This window comes from Macrobrachium nipponense, chromosome 29 (assembly GCF_015104395.2).
Source record: "Macrobrachium nipponense isolate FS-2020 chromosome 29, ASM1510439v2, whole genome shotgun sequence".
NCBI classification, from domain to species: Eukaryota; Metazoa; Arthropoda; class Malacostraca; order Decapoda; family Palaemonidae; genus Macrobrachium; species Macrobrachium nipponense.
In genome coordinates this window covers 36,603,239-36,622,949 of record NC_061092.1, presented here as the reverse complement: position 1 = coordinate 36,622,949, position 19,711 = coordinate 36,603,239, and the positions used below count along the sequence as shown (strand labels likewise).

Sequence of the window (19,711 nt, the reverse complement as noted above, 5' to 3'; positions counted from 1 at the left end):
GTGAATGATCAATCTCCCTTCCTGGTAACGAGGGAGACTGTTGGTGGTTTGTACTTCCTGGAGGAAGTAAAATTTCGATTACTCCTTGCTTTAGAGTGATTGGACGTGGGGTTAGGACCCCTAGGCTTTTTGGAATGCGAGGGAGACTTCATTGTCTTGCCCTAGGAGGAGGTCGTAACCTCCTGGAATGTAGCTTGCAACTGCAAAGAGTACATACCTTGGAGAAACTAGGTCTGGTGACCCTCAATTGGACGGTCGGAAGGATCAGTTTGATGTGATTGATACCTTCAATGGTGATCAATCGACGTCTATCAATGTTAGCCCCTCGGGGGATTCGGTCTTCCCGTGATCAGGGAGATTTGAGCGCCAGAGTCGTCGTAGGCTCTGACGTGGCTTGGCTGATAATGGCTTTGGAGGGGTGCGACGGTTATTAGGGCCCTTAGCTGGGGGTCCTAGAGAAGAGGATTGGTGACGGCCATTGCGATGGCTGGAATATTGTGGTTCGCGCCCCCACCCTCCGTAATTTGCAGACATGTGACCCTTGCGGCCACAGTCTCGGCAGAAACTTGTTCCAGAACCTCTTCCGTGGCACTGGATGATAAGGCCGAGATGGCCCCACAGGTTGCGAATCTGCGGAGTCACCAATTAGGCTGGCAGTTGTGCTCTGCACAGGTGAAGAGTCCTCTCTGGCGTGATTTTGACGTGGGGAGGTTAAGGAAACCTCCGTTGAATCACCCTCGGAAACAAGTCCGGGGTTAACTGGTGGGCTTACCTCTTCCAAAAGGGGGAGGAGGTAGGCGGTAAAGTGGTAAGAGGCTGAGATGGTGGCGGAAGAAACTTCGGGCTCTGACACTGGGTCAGGGCCAGGTTCGCAAATAGACAGGATGTGCGGGGACATCGGAGGCACTAGCCTCTGAACCTAAAATTGAGGTGTGGTATTATCGGCATGCTGCAGGTGTCCGGTGCATCGGTGTAGTGCTGCGTCCAGGGGAGATACGGCTTTAGTAAATCTCGCCCAATATCACCTGATAAACATCATGAAATTGGTCCACTACGCCCAGGCGGCACAATGTGGTTTCCTTGGTCACCTGGTCCAGAAACATTTTTGGGCATTTTTACATTCAGAAGGACTGAAGGAACAGAATAGAGGTACCGTCAATCCATTCGAACTGAATTTCTTCGTCCGTCCGGATTTTGGCACCCCTAGGCAATGCCTTTCTGGAAATAAGGGGAGACCTGGGCTTCGGTGCGGCCATGACTTGACCCATTGATAGGGCGTAGGAGACAGTTCATCAGGCAGGGCGACATGGTAGCTTGGGAGAAGTTCACCCTGGAAGCTCTCCTCCCAAGGTAGAGACCGGACTTGGGCACTGGTCGGAATCCACAGCATGCCCACGCACACAACAAGTGGTGCAGAACCTCCGCAACCACCTCTTACCGGGAGTCCAGCTCATGGTCTGGGGCTTGGAAAAACTAGCAGAGAGATTGCGTCATCTAGGAGAGCTAGCTCATGCTTTCTCTCTTCTTCTCTTTCCTTTCGCTCTGCTTCTCTGGCTATCCTCTCTGCTTCTCTTTCTTTTCTCTCTGCTTCTGCGGCTTTCCCTCTCTGCTTCGCTTTCCTTCCTTTCCATTTTCCCGCTGGCCTGCGCAGCAGCCTGTCTGTGGTCTTTATCCACTGGTCAAGTGCTGGTACCAGTGTAACCAGCCTCCCTGCCCAGAGTTATGAGGGCTCCGAGCTTCTCTAGCTCTTGGGCAAGAAGTCACGGGAAGCAGGGGAAGACATTTCCCTAGGCTACAGTAGAGGCTCGGAAGAAAATGAAAATAATGGCCAGGAAAGGGTACTGAATGGAATAGGAGTGCCTACTGTGGAAAGTGGCACTCACTTGGAAGGTGTTCTGCGACGTGGTAATGAAAGTGAAAGGACTGGGTGCTCGGTGGCACTTTGTGAATGGCACCTTCTGCTGAGGTGAAAAAATCGAATGGAAGGGGTGCTGTGTACGTCACACTTACGGGCGTTCCCAACTTGGGAGACGTTGGAATGGGCTACCTGTAGGTCCAATACAGGGTGCACGGCATTATGAGGACGGCGTTCCTTGGTTCAGTGATCCAAAATGCGGATACTAATGAATTGGACGTTCCGTAAGGCGGACACGCAGGTATAGGGCTACCTGTACGTCTGTACAGGTGCGCGGCACTTATGAGGAGGCGTTCCTTGGGCAGCACTAGTAGTGCTGGTATTGCGGCACTTCGGGAGGCGTTCCCTTGATTGGTCCGAAGGATCACTGACCCTTGTACACGGACATTAATGAATTGGGCGTTCCGTATGGTACGGCCACGCAGGTTTGTCAGCACTTAGGGCTGGTATTGCGGCACTTCGGGAGGCGTTCCCTTGATTGGTCCGAAGGATCACTGACCCTTGTACACGGACACACTAATTATTTTGGGCGTTCCGTAAGGACGGACACGCAGGTTTAATGGCTACCTGTACGGCCTGTACAGGTGCAATGGCACTTATGAGGAGGCGTTCCTTGGGTTGGTCCGAAGGATCACTGATCCTCGTACACGGACATTAATGAATGGGCGTTCCGTAAGGACGACACGCAGGTTTGTCAGCACTTAGGGCTGGTATTGCGGCGCTTCGGGAGGCGTTCCCTTTGTTGAGTGTTCCGAAGGATCACTGACCCTTGTACATGGACACACTAGTTACTTGGGCGTTCCGTAAGGACGGACACGCAGGTTTAATGGCTACCTGTACGGCCTGTACAGGTGCAATGGCACTTATGAGGAGGCGTTCCTTTGAGCACTGGTATCGTGCTGGTGTGTCCCGGACACTACACGCAGTATACCCAAGTATACCGAAGTGAAATGGCACTCTGTTCGGGGCAGAGTGTAATGGTGGAGGAGAGAAAGTAAAAGGTGGGAGTACTTCAGCGGCCAGTCGGTGAACAGTGTCAAGAATTAGTGGCACTGTAAAATGATAAGACCTGACGTGCACTGGTGGTGGCCAGTCCTAAACTGGTAACGACTTCCCTGTCTGGAAGTAATGAATTGGCGTGGCACGCTGTGCGAATTGTGCTTGCGGTATACGCAAGTCTTTTGTGATAAAAAATGAACAAGACCACTCGGGCAACGACAGGTAATGATAATTGAAAATGCTCAGTCCCTCGCTGAAGTACTCGGTAATGAAATAAATAAAGGTTTGCAAACTGCAATGGAACACATGCGCGTACGTATCACGCTGTGTAAATGAAAGACACAAGAGACTAAACATAATGTTAATTCGGCATGCTATAATTAATGGTAAGATGTAGTACTCTTGGCTTCGTGAATAATGGATTCTGGTTTCTCTCTCTCTCTCTCTCTCTTCTCTCTCTCTCGGAGGGAGGGTGAAAATGATATATGAATGAACTCCCTTATATTTGAATTGAACTACTAATGTTCGTTAATATGACGCAACTTGCGTTAAATTATCTACTTACGTTAACGTTTACTGAAAGAATGCTTTTGAAAACGTTTTTGTATGAAAATGATAACGCGCTCGCGTTGAAACGATTTTTACGTTAATGTAGCGGCTTGCGCTTATGAAATGATTTGCGTTTCAATATGAATTTCACAAAGGACGCGTTTACGTTAACATTCTTGCAAGTGACTCTACTTGAGATTTACGTTAACTTTAGTAAGAGTACTAGGTCCCCGTGATCAGTGAAATGACGGTAAGGATTTTAAAACGATGTTAGCAAACAATTGTAAATGAGGTTACGTTAAGTGCGAAGTAGAAATGAAACTTCGCTCAGCGCGCGAGTGAGCGATGCGAGGTGAAACATGTGAGGAGAGCTGACCAGCGCGGGCGAATCAGCTGATTCTCTGTAAATGCGAAGGCAATTTACAACACGAACTTTTAGTTCTTATTAAAGGCGAATTACGTTAATTTCTCTGGCAGGCGAGTAGATACTAGTACCGAGATCGATATTATTTACGTTAAAAACTTCGAGACTTACGTTACTTTGCTTAAATTGTTTAGGTAATGTTTAAAGGGATAAAAACATGGCTGCCGCTGTGAATGAGACGAAGGTTGGTGAGACCGCGCAGGCGCGAGAGAGCCGCGAAGCTGAATTAGGCCGAGAGGTAAGCGGTTACCAACACTTGGAATGAAAACTAAGTTAAAAATGAATACCCTAGCATATACAGACAAAAGAATTGTACACTTCTTTTGCCACGTAACTATTAGTAAAAACACTCCTAACTAGCTAGGCTTTCAAACACAGCAATAAACCCTGGCAAAGCACTTCCTAGTTTGATCTGGTTCTTTCTGGCATCTATTCTACACACGTGTTCGTGAGAGCTCCTACGAGGACAGCACAAAGTAACAGAAAATTCGCGGGGCAAATTGTTTGCTCGCCGCTAAAATAAAGCTCTGGCGACGTTCGCCGTTACAATAATAAGATTCTACTACGCTCTTTTAAACACTTCTACAATAAAAATAAACTTAAACGTACCTTAAGCTAACATTGGTTATAGAATAATCATATTAATGAATGGAATACCTTACCGTGAGTCAGTGTGTCTTCTTTTACAAGCTTTTTTAAGCAAGCCCGGATTCGATCCTCGGCGAGGTCGACAATATTACGTATATAGGGCCTTGTGAGAGACTAGATACGTAAACGGAAGCAATTTAGGGATTTCAAGAGGGAATGCTTGAACTTACCGTAAACTGATTATTATTGATTTCTTTCTCTAGAGGGAAGGTCGTCGCCAGAAAAACTCAGCTCGTTACTTTAAAACTATTTATTTACACAAAGGCCCGTGCTGGCCTGGAGAAAAAGTTAAATGATATGGGCCCCACGTTGGGGCCTTATAGTCTCATTCAATTCAATGCTGGTTTTCATTCACGTGGGGGGGTGGTTAATGCCACACTTGCGGCAGAGAGACGGCACGTGACTCATGGAATCTGGAAAAGAATCCCAGATTAAACGACATAAAAGAAAAAATGACTTCTTGCTTTGATTAAGGCTGATTAATTCCCTAACATTGGGGAAGGTAAACTCGAATGGTTCACTGAGGTATACACGAAAGCTTGGTCTTTAACAAGTCACAAAGGGGAGCACGTGGCCCGATGAGGACAAAGGGCTTCTGATGTAGAAGGGGTAAAAATAAGAATTGGAAATGAATTTAGCAAGAGGTCGTTTATGGTAGTAAAAAGGTGCTGGGTTGAAGTTTACACTTTCAGACGTACCTTTATGCAATATTCTGTGTATCCTTGGAGAAGAATGCGGTCGACCTCGTTCAGGTCTGGGGTCCGGGTCCCCCGGTGCGTCGTGGGTAGGCCTAATTTTGGGGGGAGGCTGGCAATTTGACCTCTGTCCGAGACCACGTCTCGCGGCCGACTGAGACCGATACTGGCTTGCTTTCGAATCACGGGGCTTCCAAAAACTGCCTCGAGCATTGCCTGAAAGGTGGTAAACACAACGCCAGCAAATTGGGAAGGAAAATATGGTCTTATTGTAGAAGTCCCTAAAATCCATCTCGAAGCCTAGCTACTCTTGTGACCTGCCTCTCTTACCCAAAGCTTCCGTCAGACCGGAAATATCATTCCTACGACATCCCCACTCTCCCAACAACAGTAGCTTCAAGAGACGGCATGGCTGCTACTTTTTATAATTAAACAAAACTAAAAACTTCTGCTGGGAAGACGAGGCGTTCTATAAACGTAGCAATATCTACAACACATATCTATATATATATATATATATATACATACATATATATATATATATATATATATATATATATATATATATATATATATATATATATTTATATATATATATAAAATGGTAGTAAGATTATAGTGAAATCTTCGAGAGTGCAGATCCATAAATAACAGAAAGGAAAAAACGTCCCGCGGAGTAAAACATTCAAAGCTGACAACTTCTTTTGTAGCCTGCGCAGCATCCGGATCGGAAAAAGCGACAACAACGTTTCCATTGACGGCGAAAGTTTTTTGGGGGAAAACATTTTTTGCTGTGTCGTTGCCATCCGATTCTTGTTAGAGAAAAAGTTATTTCTTGATCAAACAAAACTTTTCTCTTTTCATTACGTAGGGATGAATAAATATCATGAATAGAAAGCCATTTGTCATAACCATTCGTAGCCTAGCTTGCATTTCCCTTTTTGTATATCATCGTCCTATCAGTTTTGAATTTATTCATTCATCATAGTTTTTGCGTCGCTGTAAATTTTATTATATATTTATATATATATATATATATATATATATATATATATATATATATATATATATATATATATATATATATATATATATGTGTGTGTGTGTGTGTGTGTGTGTGTGTGTATACACACACACACACCACACACACATATATATATATATATATATATATATATATATTATACATACATACATACATATGAATAACTTGATCACGAAATATATAAAACGTGATGCTGTTGTTTAAAAATAAAGGTAATGCCACGGATGAAATAGAGTAAACGAGAAATGCCGAGATCTTTCGGTTCAACGACTCCTTTACTAGAGGCCTCTAATGAAAGGTCGTTAAGACCGAAAGATCTCGGCGATTCTCGTCTTTCATATTCCTCCGTGCCATTACCTTTGTGTATATATATATGTAATATATATATATATAGTATATATATATATATCATATATTATTATATATATACATATATATATATATATATATATATATATATAGATATATATATATATATATATGGTGCCCTAAAGCTAGGGGCCTTAGGTTTTTATAAGTTTCTTGGGATGTGGTTTCTAGCCCATAACGTTTTTATTTGGGCGCACACAGACAAATTCAATAGAATTGGCTAACACGTTTGCTGTAATTCAACGGAAGGAAAATATTAATTTGTTTTTGACTGCAAATCTTCCAAAGGGGTTACCAATGGCAATTTTGACTGTAAGGTAGAGTCAAAATTTGCATTGAGAAGAGAATTGACGATGATATTGCTATCATTCACATTTCTTCTTCTATTTATTTTTCTTATCTTGACTTACTGTTGCTGTAATTGGAACTGCTGATATTGTTACTGCAACTGGAAAGGCAATTTGTATTTTCTTTAACTGGGATGGGTAAGTTTTTCCGAAGAGGGAGTGTTGCTTTAACTGGCACAGATTATGCTGCTTTTGCCTATGCTGTGACTGACTTTATTTATTTCGTGTTTTTGCTGCTACTGGCGCTATGTTTCTGTAGCTAATAGTTATTGTTTTTTTTTTTTTTTTTTTTTATCCTGCTAGTGAACTGCTAATTTTGTTGATGTTTTATGGCAGCTACCACGTATGTTGTATTTGCTGCAACTTACAATTCGTTCTGTTGCAGTTGGCATTGCTGTTCTTCATTTAGCTGCAGTTGGAGGTTTTCTTCATTTGGTTTAGTGTAACTGTTTAGGCCACAGATCATTTTGCTGTAATCCTTGCTCTTTCTGTTTTAATTTCTCATTTTTTGTGTTTGTTCTTTCTGCAACTGGTACAGTTAATGCTGGTTTTGACAAACTCTCTCTCTCTCTCTCTCTCTCTCTCTCTCTCTCTCTCTCTCTCTCTCTCTCTCTCTTTTTTACTTATATGGCAAGATTTAGCAGTTTCTTGTTTCTATAACTGCTTTCCTTTTGTTGATTCATCTTGTGCTTTTTAGTTTCTGGAACTATCTTTTCCATTGCGGTAATTATCGAATCTTTTGCTGTTGTTCCGACTATTGTTTTAATTGCTGTCGTTATATTGCTTTAGCTTGCACCATTTTCTGCTTCCGCATAAGCACTGCGCTTACAGTAGCTACTGTCTTTCCCCGTAGCAATTATTGGTATAAATAATATTCACCTTTAGTCTCTTATTGTCGCAGGAAGTTTTGTTACTTCCGTCATTTCTAACTTAAATTTCATTGTGTCCTTATTTAACGTTCCTACATTTATTGTAAATTATTCTTGTTGAATTTTCTCTTGTACTCAAATATGTGACTCTTAACGAAGATAGTATGAAGCTAATCACATATGATTTAAAAGCGAGATTGGCAATAAAACAGAATCGGGGTTTTAAAGATATTTCACGGATGATGGCTATCAACTCAATGTAAGAATTATGAGATTCGAAAAGAATAAAAGTACGAGGACATGTTTTCTCATGGTATGTTCCTCGACAAACGATTTTTTCTTGAATATCATTAAGTTTTCTGGGAGCGGTTCCTCATCTGGATGTATTAGGTTTATATGTTAGTGAATATTTCATTGAAGTTCATAGTAGCAGACACCTCGCGCGTTATATTCACCCCAAGTGCGCTCTTGAATGCTTTATAAATCGCCTGCTACGTTGGAATGTTTTAACCCAGTTTTTTTTGCAAATGAGCAGACCTGCGTTTATATCTTTGTACCGTAGTAAGATGATGATTTCGACTAAGTTCTTTGGCTTAAAATTAGTTTTTTTATTTATTTATCTATGTATTAAGGCAGATATCATGTGAACCCTGTACAGAATTGTTTAAGTTACACTAAACTGAAATTTATCCCTAGGAAAATAGTGTTTGTAAGCTGCAAAGTGTCACTGTACATGTAAAAAATATCTTATGTGGCCTATGATTTTAGGACTTTATTTTCGCCGATGCTAAAGTTTTATGGAAATAAAAAAAAAACAGTTTTGTGGTGTTGGAAAAACCAGGGAATTTATTTTAGAGTTTAACTGAATCCATGAGGAAGAAAATAGGCTGCTTTCCCTTTCACAGGCTAAAAATTGCCTCCACATATTTTCATTAAGTCATGGTTTGGGGACATTTTCCCCAATAAATAGCGACATTTTTAGGGAAACGATGTTTATTATTCTCAACCCTTCCCACTCCGGAAAAATTAATGGAAAAAATATTTACTCAAAAATGTAGGTCGTTTTACGAATAAAGAGGATTTACAAGTATGGTTTAACCGTAATTATCCGGAAGACTGTGGAATAGTAATTATAAAAAATCCTATTATCTCTCTCCTCGTCCTTCTTTCTTCTTCTTCTGCATCTTCTTTTCATATTTTTTCGGATTTTTGCTTGGAAGGAGAGGTAAACTAAAAGCGATTAAATATGAAGCATACAAGGGAATATTTGCGACTACCCGTCCTCTTATTAGGAAAGGAAGAAAATTGAAAGAAATGCATAACTTATACTGTAACTGGCTTTTATCATCGAGCTTTAACTTTTTATGGATACCTACGGAACAAAAGTATAATTAAGAATTAGTCAGAGAGCGTTTGCTAAAAATATTCAGTTGTCATTTATCTTTTCCTGGGAATATTTTGAAATGTGAATATAAAAGAGCCTTATAATTAACTCACTGTCCGTTTTCTAAAAAAGAAAGAAAAAAATAAGTTAATTGCTCTAAATAACGAATGAAGAGTGAAAGCAAGACTTCAAGAAGAAAAGATGTAAAGAAAAAACTATTACAGAGAGAAAGCACACGTTACCGATGACGAACAACTTAAGAAAAAAGGCTAAAATGTAATTCTGTTTTGTAATTATTATTATTGATAAAAGCCATTAAAGAAGTTTCGTATTGACCTTTAAAAGTGTCATAAGTTAAACTTTGCGTTCAAATTTACTCTACCCATTTTGAAATATCTATATAAGCATAACTAACGTCGAAATTGTATGACTATGCGAGGTCCTGGAAGAGGAAAGTAAAACCGTGCATTATTAAGTAATGTCAATAGCGGCACATTTCCGTTTTAAAGATTCATTGAGTCTCCAACCGTGAAGTTTGCAAAGCTGCTTGCAAGTAGTCGATTGTAAGATATTAAGTAAACAGCAAGGAATAATGTTTTAAGAGGTCATGGAGAACAGTAGAGGCCCTTGGTCATTCTTGTACTAAGGGCGCCTGTCTAGGATTTCCATAGCGTAGTCTTTAGGGAGAAGTTTTAGATTATTTTCTTTTTTCTTTTTAATAAGCCAGGCCTCTTTATTTCAGTATTTCTCTCTACCTTCTGTTACTTACTAATGAGCGCTGTATTCTTTGGAAGCTTGATTTTCAAGCCAGTGGGCCCTATGGCCTTGTTCCATATGAATAGGATTCATCTCCCCAATAATAATAATAATAATAATAATAATAATAATAATAATAATAATTAATAAAATAATAATAATAATAATTTTAATCTAGGATCTGTGTTTTAATTTCTCTTAACTTCGATTTTCCTTCTATTCTCATAGTGAAAACTGATACAGTACAATTACTTAAAATGTAAGTTTAAATCATGATTTTATTAAGCACGCTCTTCCACTAAGCTTATTTTATTTGTTGAGATGAGCTAGAAGCTGATATAGCAACTATATTATGTACATACATACACACACACACACACACACACACACACACATATATATATATATATATATATATATATATATATATATATATATATATTATATATATATATTGTGGGTGCTTGACTGCGCATCGCAGATGAATTGATATCGATCATAAGTAAAGAACCTGAATTCAAAAGGAATGTTGCACAGTCGATATCAGCTTATATCTCTCTTAATAACCGATTGGTCAGTGTCGACTAGCACTGTATCTAAACTGAAAGTACCAGTATATGTGTCATAATATTTGTAGATAAAGTCATACTATATATATATATATTATATATATATATATATATATATATATCACATATATCTATAAATAGATTATATGTATAGTTTATAATATCCATAAAATATATACTAGCTGGCTTAACCCTCTCACTTTCTCTCCAACTCTAAGTCGTATGTACACCGAAATGACGTATGGTAAATTCGTAGAGTTTATGTAGTTACTAAGTTTACGGGGAGAACCAGCCCCGTTTCATGCAAACACTTTCCCATCCCCAACCTATTTCAGAGATATGTTAGAACACACACAGAGCCATTAGGTATATGTTATATATATATATATATAATATATATATATATATATATATAATATATTTATATTATATATTAGATATATAGATAGATAGATACAGAGATAGAAAGATATGCATACATGCATACATACCTATACTTACATACTCATGCGCTTGCACAACCCTGGCCAAACTTCTGGGTGCGATTATACGTCATAGTAGCGTTCCCTACGTAAACCTATGCCGGGGTGTTGGCTTACTAAGAAAGAAATCCGGATTGGTGACTAAATGGGCCAGGCTTTTCATCGTTTGAAAGCGGCATGAATGGTTGCGGAATGAAGTGCGTCATGCGGACCAACTCATCCGGAATGAACGCGACGAATGGGGGAAAATTATTTAGGATTTTTGCCACGGAACGAAATCGATGGGAAAATACGAGAATTTTATGTGTAGAATCAGTAAAGGGATTTCGTGTTTTCAGTAATTGCTTGTGACATATTTATGGAGGAGGATTAACACTTCCATTCATCTGACTTGCGAAAGCAGAAGGGATGAAATGGCTGACATTGAAAAAGAGATTATTTCGGCAATACTCCACGGATCTCAACATTTAACTGTCTAGTTGTAGAAAGTAGCTCTGGGAAAGTTTCGAGTTGATGGGTTGTAGGCTGCGCTATAGAAAAGAATTTAGAATTGATGTGGTGTGCAATGTAGTTCAGGAAGCTTTAGGATATGTTACTAGTAAAGTAGCTCAGGGAATGTATTTCAGTAAATTCGTACCAAGGATTAGTTATGAAAGGTTGTTTTCTGTGAAAATTGCAAAATCAGTTTGGCAAATAATGAAAAATTCCCCAAAACATAAGTATGGATTATAGATTATAGCCGTCTTCTTATATGTAACTATAAGGTTGATTGGTGTAATTCCATGAGATGAAGAATGAATAAAAATGTTATGAATTTCGCTCAGGAAAACAGCATGGAAATATAAATGGCCAAATTGATTATGACTGACAGGATATTTAGAAGAGATCCTGAAATAGAATGACCTATGAATAAATGAACGTTCCTGAGATTGTATTATCAAATTTTAAATCCTGCAAAATAAAACACATGATAAGAGGCTGGAACAGAAATGTTTTGGGGGTAGTCCCAAAGGAGGGAATAGTATGTGAACTGGTTAACAAGAAAAATATAATATCATTGTAGAAGTGATACATAACACGTCCTAGACTACAGTAAAAGGAGTAAAATGAAAACAAGGACGGAGGAGGGGTGATTAGAAGATGAAAAGCGTTATTAGAATGGAGTAAAAAAAAAAAAAAAGGTGAAGGAATGTGAAGTAAATACAGATTAGAATAAATAGCGTTCAAAGAGATAATAGATTTCACAGGTGAAATGTTCATGAAGACACTTAGACAGACAGGTAATCAGAAAACACGCGAAAATGTGTTTTAGGCATATCTATTAAAGACTAGTCGATGGTTAGAAAGGTATGTTAAGGAAAAGAAAATAAAGCACAAAGCTATAAATAATCAAAATGCTACGGCATTTACCAGTTTACGAAAATAAGGTTGTCATAAAGTATGTTGCGGACACAAGAAGGCTCCGAAAGTGAAACTGATAAATTAACTGAAAGTTTCATTGTACAACAGAATCGACGTTTGCGTTGTAAGTACATTTCAACCATATCTGTTTACGACAGACCGATAGTACCTATCGGCACCGCGTTTAGTAGTGCAGTTGCCCTCAAGTGTACAGAATATGATTATGACATACATTTTTTCCCATTAATTCCGAAGAAAATAATATATTTTTGAGGCTTTAAATGACTTGTTACTCTGAAAAGAAAATTCAAGGTAAAAAAAAAAAAATAAAATCACCAACCCACTAAGTAGATATCTGTCAAGTTTCATCATATTCTGAGAGTACAGTACCGAACTTTAAATGGACTCTAAATGATCACTTGAATTACATTTTTTCATTAGTAACGAGGAAAATGAATTTTGGAAAATTTAAACTGAGCTGTGACATAAAATAAAAGATCAAATTAAAAATGAATTTGTGCAAATAATTATTCACCGAAAGTAAACTACCAACCAAGTTTCATGAAAAACAGAGAAAAATAAACTTCTGAAAACTGTAATATTGTTGGTTAAATATATTTATAATCCTTGAAGGTTAACCAAGTTCCAAGATATTTTTAACAGTTCCTGTGTACCAAGTATCATTACAGTCAGGAAAAATTTAAAGCTGTCCTTTCAATTGACACGTACGCTTGAAAAATAAATGTAAAAAAATTTTGGGAAAATGTTCACAAACCCTTGCGGTATCCAGTTTGATGAAAATTCAAGAAAAAATTAGACTGCCTTTAGAACGATGTGAGTTCTTGAAAAATATGTCATGGCCAATTGTGGAGACCAAAGATTACTCATTTATTCAGGTCCTACTTAGTTAATCCTACTCCCCTTCTTCCTGTCAAGTGAATTGGCTAGGAGATCTTGCAAGATTATTTTTTTTTTTACAAAAGATAACGACTATAGTAATTATGCTAAAGGTTTTGGAAACCGTATCGATACTTATGAGAATCTTTGTGGTTGATAGTAATTGTTAAGCTAATGCTTCTGTTGGGGACTTTTGCCGCTGGAATTACTGTGTGGCCTGCGTCGGTTTGTCATGATAGCAAATTCTTTTGGTTTGGGGGTAAAAACTATGATCATTATGATATTGTTATTGAGATTGTATGCCATATAGAATTGTTGATAATGATGACTGTAAACCATACGATCATAATAACAGCTAAGAAAGTAGTTTTAAATTCTTATAAAGGTTGAAATTTAAGTAATCGCCAAGAATATGTGGATTTGGGCGACCATAGTCGCAGTAGTGATGGATGATCATTCTTTCAGATTATTTTGATTGTAGATCTAAGGCTCATTAGAATAATCACCCTTCAGTATGTTAGTATTATGAGTTCCCTGTAGTTTTCATTTTAAATAAGGATTGTATTACATTACTAATTTCTATCGTGTGGTTATTGGAAGTCTTTGTAACCTAAACAGGCCAAATACTGCTGGCTTGAAAAGCCTAACTTTGCATTATTGCATGCATATGGCAATAAGTTGGACACTGAAGAAAGGAATTGGAACTAACTGAAGGTACGAAGAATGCAATCCAACTGTGCAGCTTATTTATGAATTGTACAACATACACATTTCTTTGGATATAAAAATTGTCACATTTCATCATGCACCTTTTAGTATGACAGCAGTCGAAAAAATAAAAACTTGAAGTATCACATTCTCTCCGAGTACATTGAGAACTGTATGTATTGCTGTGTGTTTGAGAAAAAATGACATTTTGGTTTCTTGTCTTTGAAAAGAATGACATGATGGGGATATGCACATTTACAGAAGTGACAGTGAGCATGAAAACAGAAATACAGCAAAGGGGAACACACGCTAGATGTAAAGATAAATGAATGAATACGTGATGAAAATGAAATAAAAAAGAATACACGAATAAAAAGAATAAACTGGTCGTGAAATACGGGAAGTTAAAAGCTGCAGGAACGGAAAGAAAACTGATAAACGAGAAATAAAAGAAACTAGAGAAATGAAGAATTGGCAGGAATGTGTAGAAGTAAGAGAGGAAAATAAGTAGAGTGGACTGAAAGAAATTAATTAGCAGGAATAGATCATGTAAATGTACGCGAAAGAAAATTGGGAATAGTGAAAATAGGAAGAGATAGTACTGAAAACTGAAGTCAGAATCATAAATAGAACCTATGAAACGGAAAATGAAAGAAAAAATGGGGATTTAAGATATCCAAAGAGAAGCGGCGATAAAATTGCAAAAGGTTAGAGTGTGAAATAAAAGAATAAAAAGAATTTGAAGATACTGGAAAGCAGAAGAGCAAACGTGGAAGCTAAAGAATTTATAATGACCACGTGAAAGGGGAGATACAGAAAATACTTTCAGTTGGAAGGAAAATAAGGGAAAAAGGTTTGCTCGGAAAATAAAAGAAAAATATATAATCTAAATAAAAAGGCAATCAAGAAAGTGATAGCAAGTGCAAGAACAAAAAATTCAAAGGTTAAGGATTAGGGTAGGTGAAAAAAGGAACAAATAACGAAATAAGAGTAAACAAAGCAAAAGAGGATATGAGCAGATAAACTGCTACGGATTAAATGATGAAGAAATGAAAGGAAGTAGAAGAGCAAAGGGTAAGAGAAATAGAGAAGTAGGAGAGAAGAGGAAAAGATGTAAAATGGTAAACCAAAAGAAAGATAAATTAGGGAATATACGATGTACAAAGGAGTAAGAGGTGGACTGAAGTAAACGGGGGGAAATAAAAACAAAAGTAAAAACAGCGAATGTGAAATACTCTTAAGTTAACGGAGCAAATTTAAACAAATGATTTGAGATACACGGTAACTGCAATTTGTATAAAGACAAGTACCAGGTAACACAATTAAGATGCAAGAATGTAAACCAGAAATAAAAATATTGATAGAACAAAGTATGGTGTTACTAAAATCAATCAATAATGTAATTATATTAGTGAATTCATTAATTTTGGAAAAGTGATGTTTTCATCACCCTGAAGAAGTAGTGATGGGAATGCATTACCTTTCCTTATCCACCTTCTGTTCCTTCGTCAACAATCTCCCCCATTCTCCACTCCTACCCCCACCACGACCTCCACAGCCACCTCCCCCACTACAACACCATTCATAACGCAGTTCCAGATTCGTGTCCGACAATTCCTCCGCCACTGCTAATGGACCTTTAATGATATTCTGATTATTGATGGCATCGATTTCCGATGATCAACCCCTGATTATAGATTTGCAGTTTCACTGACACACAAAGACTTAATTTATGAGCTCGTTTTATATAAGCGCGTTGTATGGACTCCTCTGAAAGGAATCTCTCTCTCTCTCTCTCTCTCTCTCTCTCTCATTTTTATCATCATCTTTGAAAAGGTCAAGTATTGTCGCTTTTCGCTGCTTCCCCAGAAAGATGACAAAAGGATAAAAATAGGTATCTTTGGCAGGATGCAGATATCATTTGCAAAGTAGATTAAATCCTTAAATGCGACTCTTTCAGGAGATACGAAGTCCGCAACGCATTACAGAAATATACATGAGGCAGAGACGTGCATACCTTCAAATAACTTGGTTTGCCTTTTAATTTTTTTTTTTTTCACATTTCATGCGATATACTATGTGGACTGATACGCCACTTCATTAACAATTTAACAGCGAAATGCCTCTTAATATTCATGAGTACGCTGTTTTCAACCTTGCAGACCCATGCGTATTTACATCACAGCTATTGTGGAAGAAGGCCGATGTTCACCTATTCTTTTTCTTTGTTTATTAACGATATCTTCCTTAAAAGTCATACATCTCTTCCCTCTGTTTTCTAAGTGATTTCGATCACGACGAAGACTAACCGAAAACACTGTGATACTTATTTACCTAATGGCAGGCAGTTCTATACACTAGAGTTATTTGTTTTCCAAATGGTGAAGTTTGGTATCATTGTATGCATAACGAATATAACTTAAGGTGTATGTTTATTCGTAAGAAAATATTCAGCCGTCATTTTCTCAATTGATAATCAGTCATACTTGAGAGGAATTAAGAAATGCCTGATTATGAGTGAATCCAGATAATGGCACTTAGAAATCAAGCTGTATACGGGAGTATTATGGAAGTTTCTGAGAAATTTTTTTCATCACCTATTAGTTTCCTCTGAATGGAACAGATTTAGAGTAATAATATTAATAGAGTTGAAGGATGAATGTGGAAGTGACAATTAAATTGTTGTAATAGGAAGGTATATGTTGGCTTTATACCCACAAATAAACATGGCAAAGATTCAGGCTTAAGGTGTTCAGAATATAATTGTACTTCTACTCCGGCTTTTCCCATCCTTTTCCTGTCCCTCAGGAAATTATCCGTTTGCATCCTGCAGCGTTTATCCTTCTATTTAGGCTCAGTCGGGACTTGTGAAGGCTATCGTATGCCATCCCAAGTCTCTCCATAAATAAATGAACAGCGGAAATCTTCCATAGTATTATGTCATCATTGTGAAAACCATGATAAGAGATCAGTACTTGTAGTGAAAGTTTGTTCTTAGATTTGTAACTGGAATAACTTCATTTGACATATACAAGTTTGGAAATGTCATGAGAGGACGCTTATAGGCAGTAGATAAATTGATACGCAAAAATATGGTGTTGTGTTATTGATGGTGTTTTCGGCTAGCATGTATTTTAATCTATACCGGGAAATTGGAATTTGTAACATAATTAAATGACTGATGCCATGTGAAACATTTTGGCAACGTAATGTATGTTAAACTAATTTTTTGTAATTTCCTTCCAGGAAAGTATGTAAACTTAAGTAATGTCAACATGTACCGGAAGTCATAACATTATGCGCTGCATTTGGAGTATATAAGATGAAAACATTAAATCAACATCATTTGTAATGTATTTATGACGAGAGGTGTTATAAAACAATGTTAAAAATGAAAGGCAGATAAATACACGTAGAAAAAAAATCTGATAACGCCGATGAATCCAAGTAAAAAAGAATGAATAAAACAGAGGACTCCATTTTTTTTTTACCGAAATGAGCAATTGAAAATCGATAGGCAAAGTCGCTATCTCGGAATTGGACTAAACCCGAACATCCCCGGGGGGCCAATCATCGCAAATAGCGTCACCGTATTATGTATCCGTGATTGATCCCAATTCCATTTCGAGTGACTTCCGGAGCCCGCTCTCTCTCTCTCTCTCTCTCTCTCTCTCTCTCTCTCTCTCTCTCTCTCTCTCTCTCTCTCGCTTAATTATATTTTTTACTTTTATTTGAACACTCTACTTTTAACCTTTGCTCCATGATTTTTTAGCACATTATTCCTTCACCAAATTGCATTGCTATTCCAAAGTCTCTCTCTCTCTCTCTCTCTCTCTCTCTCTCTCTCTCTCTCTCTCTCTCATTAACTTATACTATCAAGTGATCCAAAATCTGCTCCGAGTGACTAATGCAACAGGACTCTCTCTCTCTCTCTCTCTCTCTCTCTCTCTCTCTCTCCATGCGTTCTTTCCGCCTGGCTTGTCATCTTTATCTCCCCCCTTAGCCTTATTTTCGCCATTATTCAGCGTCCCGCGTCTTCTCCTTATCACCGTTTCCTCCCCGCTGAGCAGTGAGCCAATTGCAGGGCTAAAGTGGCCCTCGCTTGGGATCACCGGGTGAGAAAGAAGAGCAGAGAGAGATAGAGAGAGAGAGAGAGCGAGAGAGAGAGAGAGAGAGAGAGTGGGTGGGGGGGGGGGGGGCGCACCATGGACTTCCGAAGAGCAATACAATATGGTGAAGGAATAATATACTAATAAAACTCAGAAAGAGAGAGAGAGAGAGAGACTTTGGAATAGCAATGCAATATGGTGAAGAAATAATGTGCTGAGAGAGAGAGAGAGAGAGAGAGAGAGAGAGATCACGGACTTCGAAAAAGCAATGCAATATGGTGAAGGAATAATGGGCTAAAATCATAGAGAGAGAGAGAGAGAGAGAGAGAGAGAGAGAGAGAGAGAGTGGGGAGGGGGAGTTATTTTTAGGTGTGGTGTCAGAATAGGGTGGCTTAGGGGGGAAGGCGGGAAAAGGGATTCCAGGGATATGAGAATGGAAAGCGAGAAGAACGAGAAAGTGAGGGAGAAAGAGAACAAAATAAAAAAAACGGAGATCTATGTGTTTTAGGGGAAAAAGGGGCAGAGAGAGAGCGAGAGAGAGAGAGAGAGAGAGAGAGAGAGAGTTGATCAGAGAGGGATTGTATAGATAAAAGAGAGTGAGTGAGCGGCTTTGGGGCGAGAGACAACGTGGCTGGGATGTCGAGGTCCCAGGGAAGGGATGGGGGGGTGGGAGGTGTGCGAGGTGATAAGAATAAAATGGGAGATTTGGAGAAATCTAGAGTAAAGAGTATAAAAAAAGCGCACGGGATGGAATGGGAACGCATGGCGATTGGAATTCAAATGAAGTAAAAGGTTTTGAATTCCACCCGAAATCAGTGGAAATTTGCTGGGAGTCGAACAGAGACAAACTGAGACACATTCGGAGTGACAAATAACAGATATCTTTCTGATATAAGCTCGGTACAATGGTTCACAGAGACAGATAGTGAACTCGTTGATAATGAAACTGATAGATGATGAATAATGATTTTAGATAAGTTAATAAATAAAGTAAAATGATATTGAATAAACTGAAAGGAAGGGATCGTATAAATACAATGTAAATTCTACTTTGATCACATTTCAGTTTCCCAAAACGTTATTCTTGAACACCATAAAAACTACCTTACATTAGAAATAGCTGTCTAAATTTATACATTTCATATTGATTATTTCTTAATTTTTCAGAAGTCTTTCATCTTCCATCAAGAATCAATATGGTTCTTTTTTTCCTCTTAATTAACATCTTTCATATCAATTGTCACGTGACATACCCCACGGGAAATTAACTTGAAATCTTACTTTTAGATTAGATATTGTGCGATTTCGAAGTAATTACCTATAAGTCGCCCTTCTCTCATTTGAGGAAAAAATCAAGAGGAATGGTTGTTAAATATAAATTTTTTTTTTATTAAGGTGTATATATCTTTTATCCCGACACCAATTTTACCCATTTATAGATCTTGTATCTCTGTTTAACAAATTCCATCATTACCTCCGTTATTCTATTATTTCATTTATCTGGGGGGGTGGGGTGAGTTGCTGTAATAATTTAAGATTTCCGTG

General features: G+C 38.2%; 1 protein-coding gene across 3 annotated transcripts in view; it reads left to right on the top strand.

The window, feature by feature from the left end:
- The window catches only part of LOC135206242 (carbonic anhydrase-related protein 10-like), a 646,502-nt gene that overhangs the window by 340,314 nt on the left and 286,477 nt on the right, over nt 1-19,711 (top strand). The gene's annotated exons all lie outside the window — the stretch shown is intronic.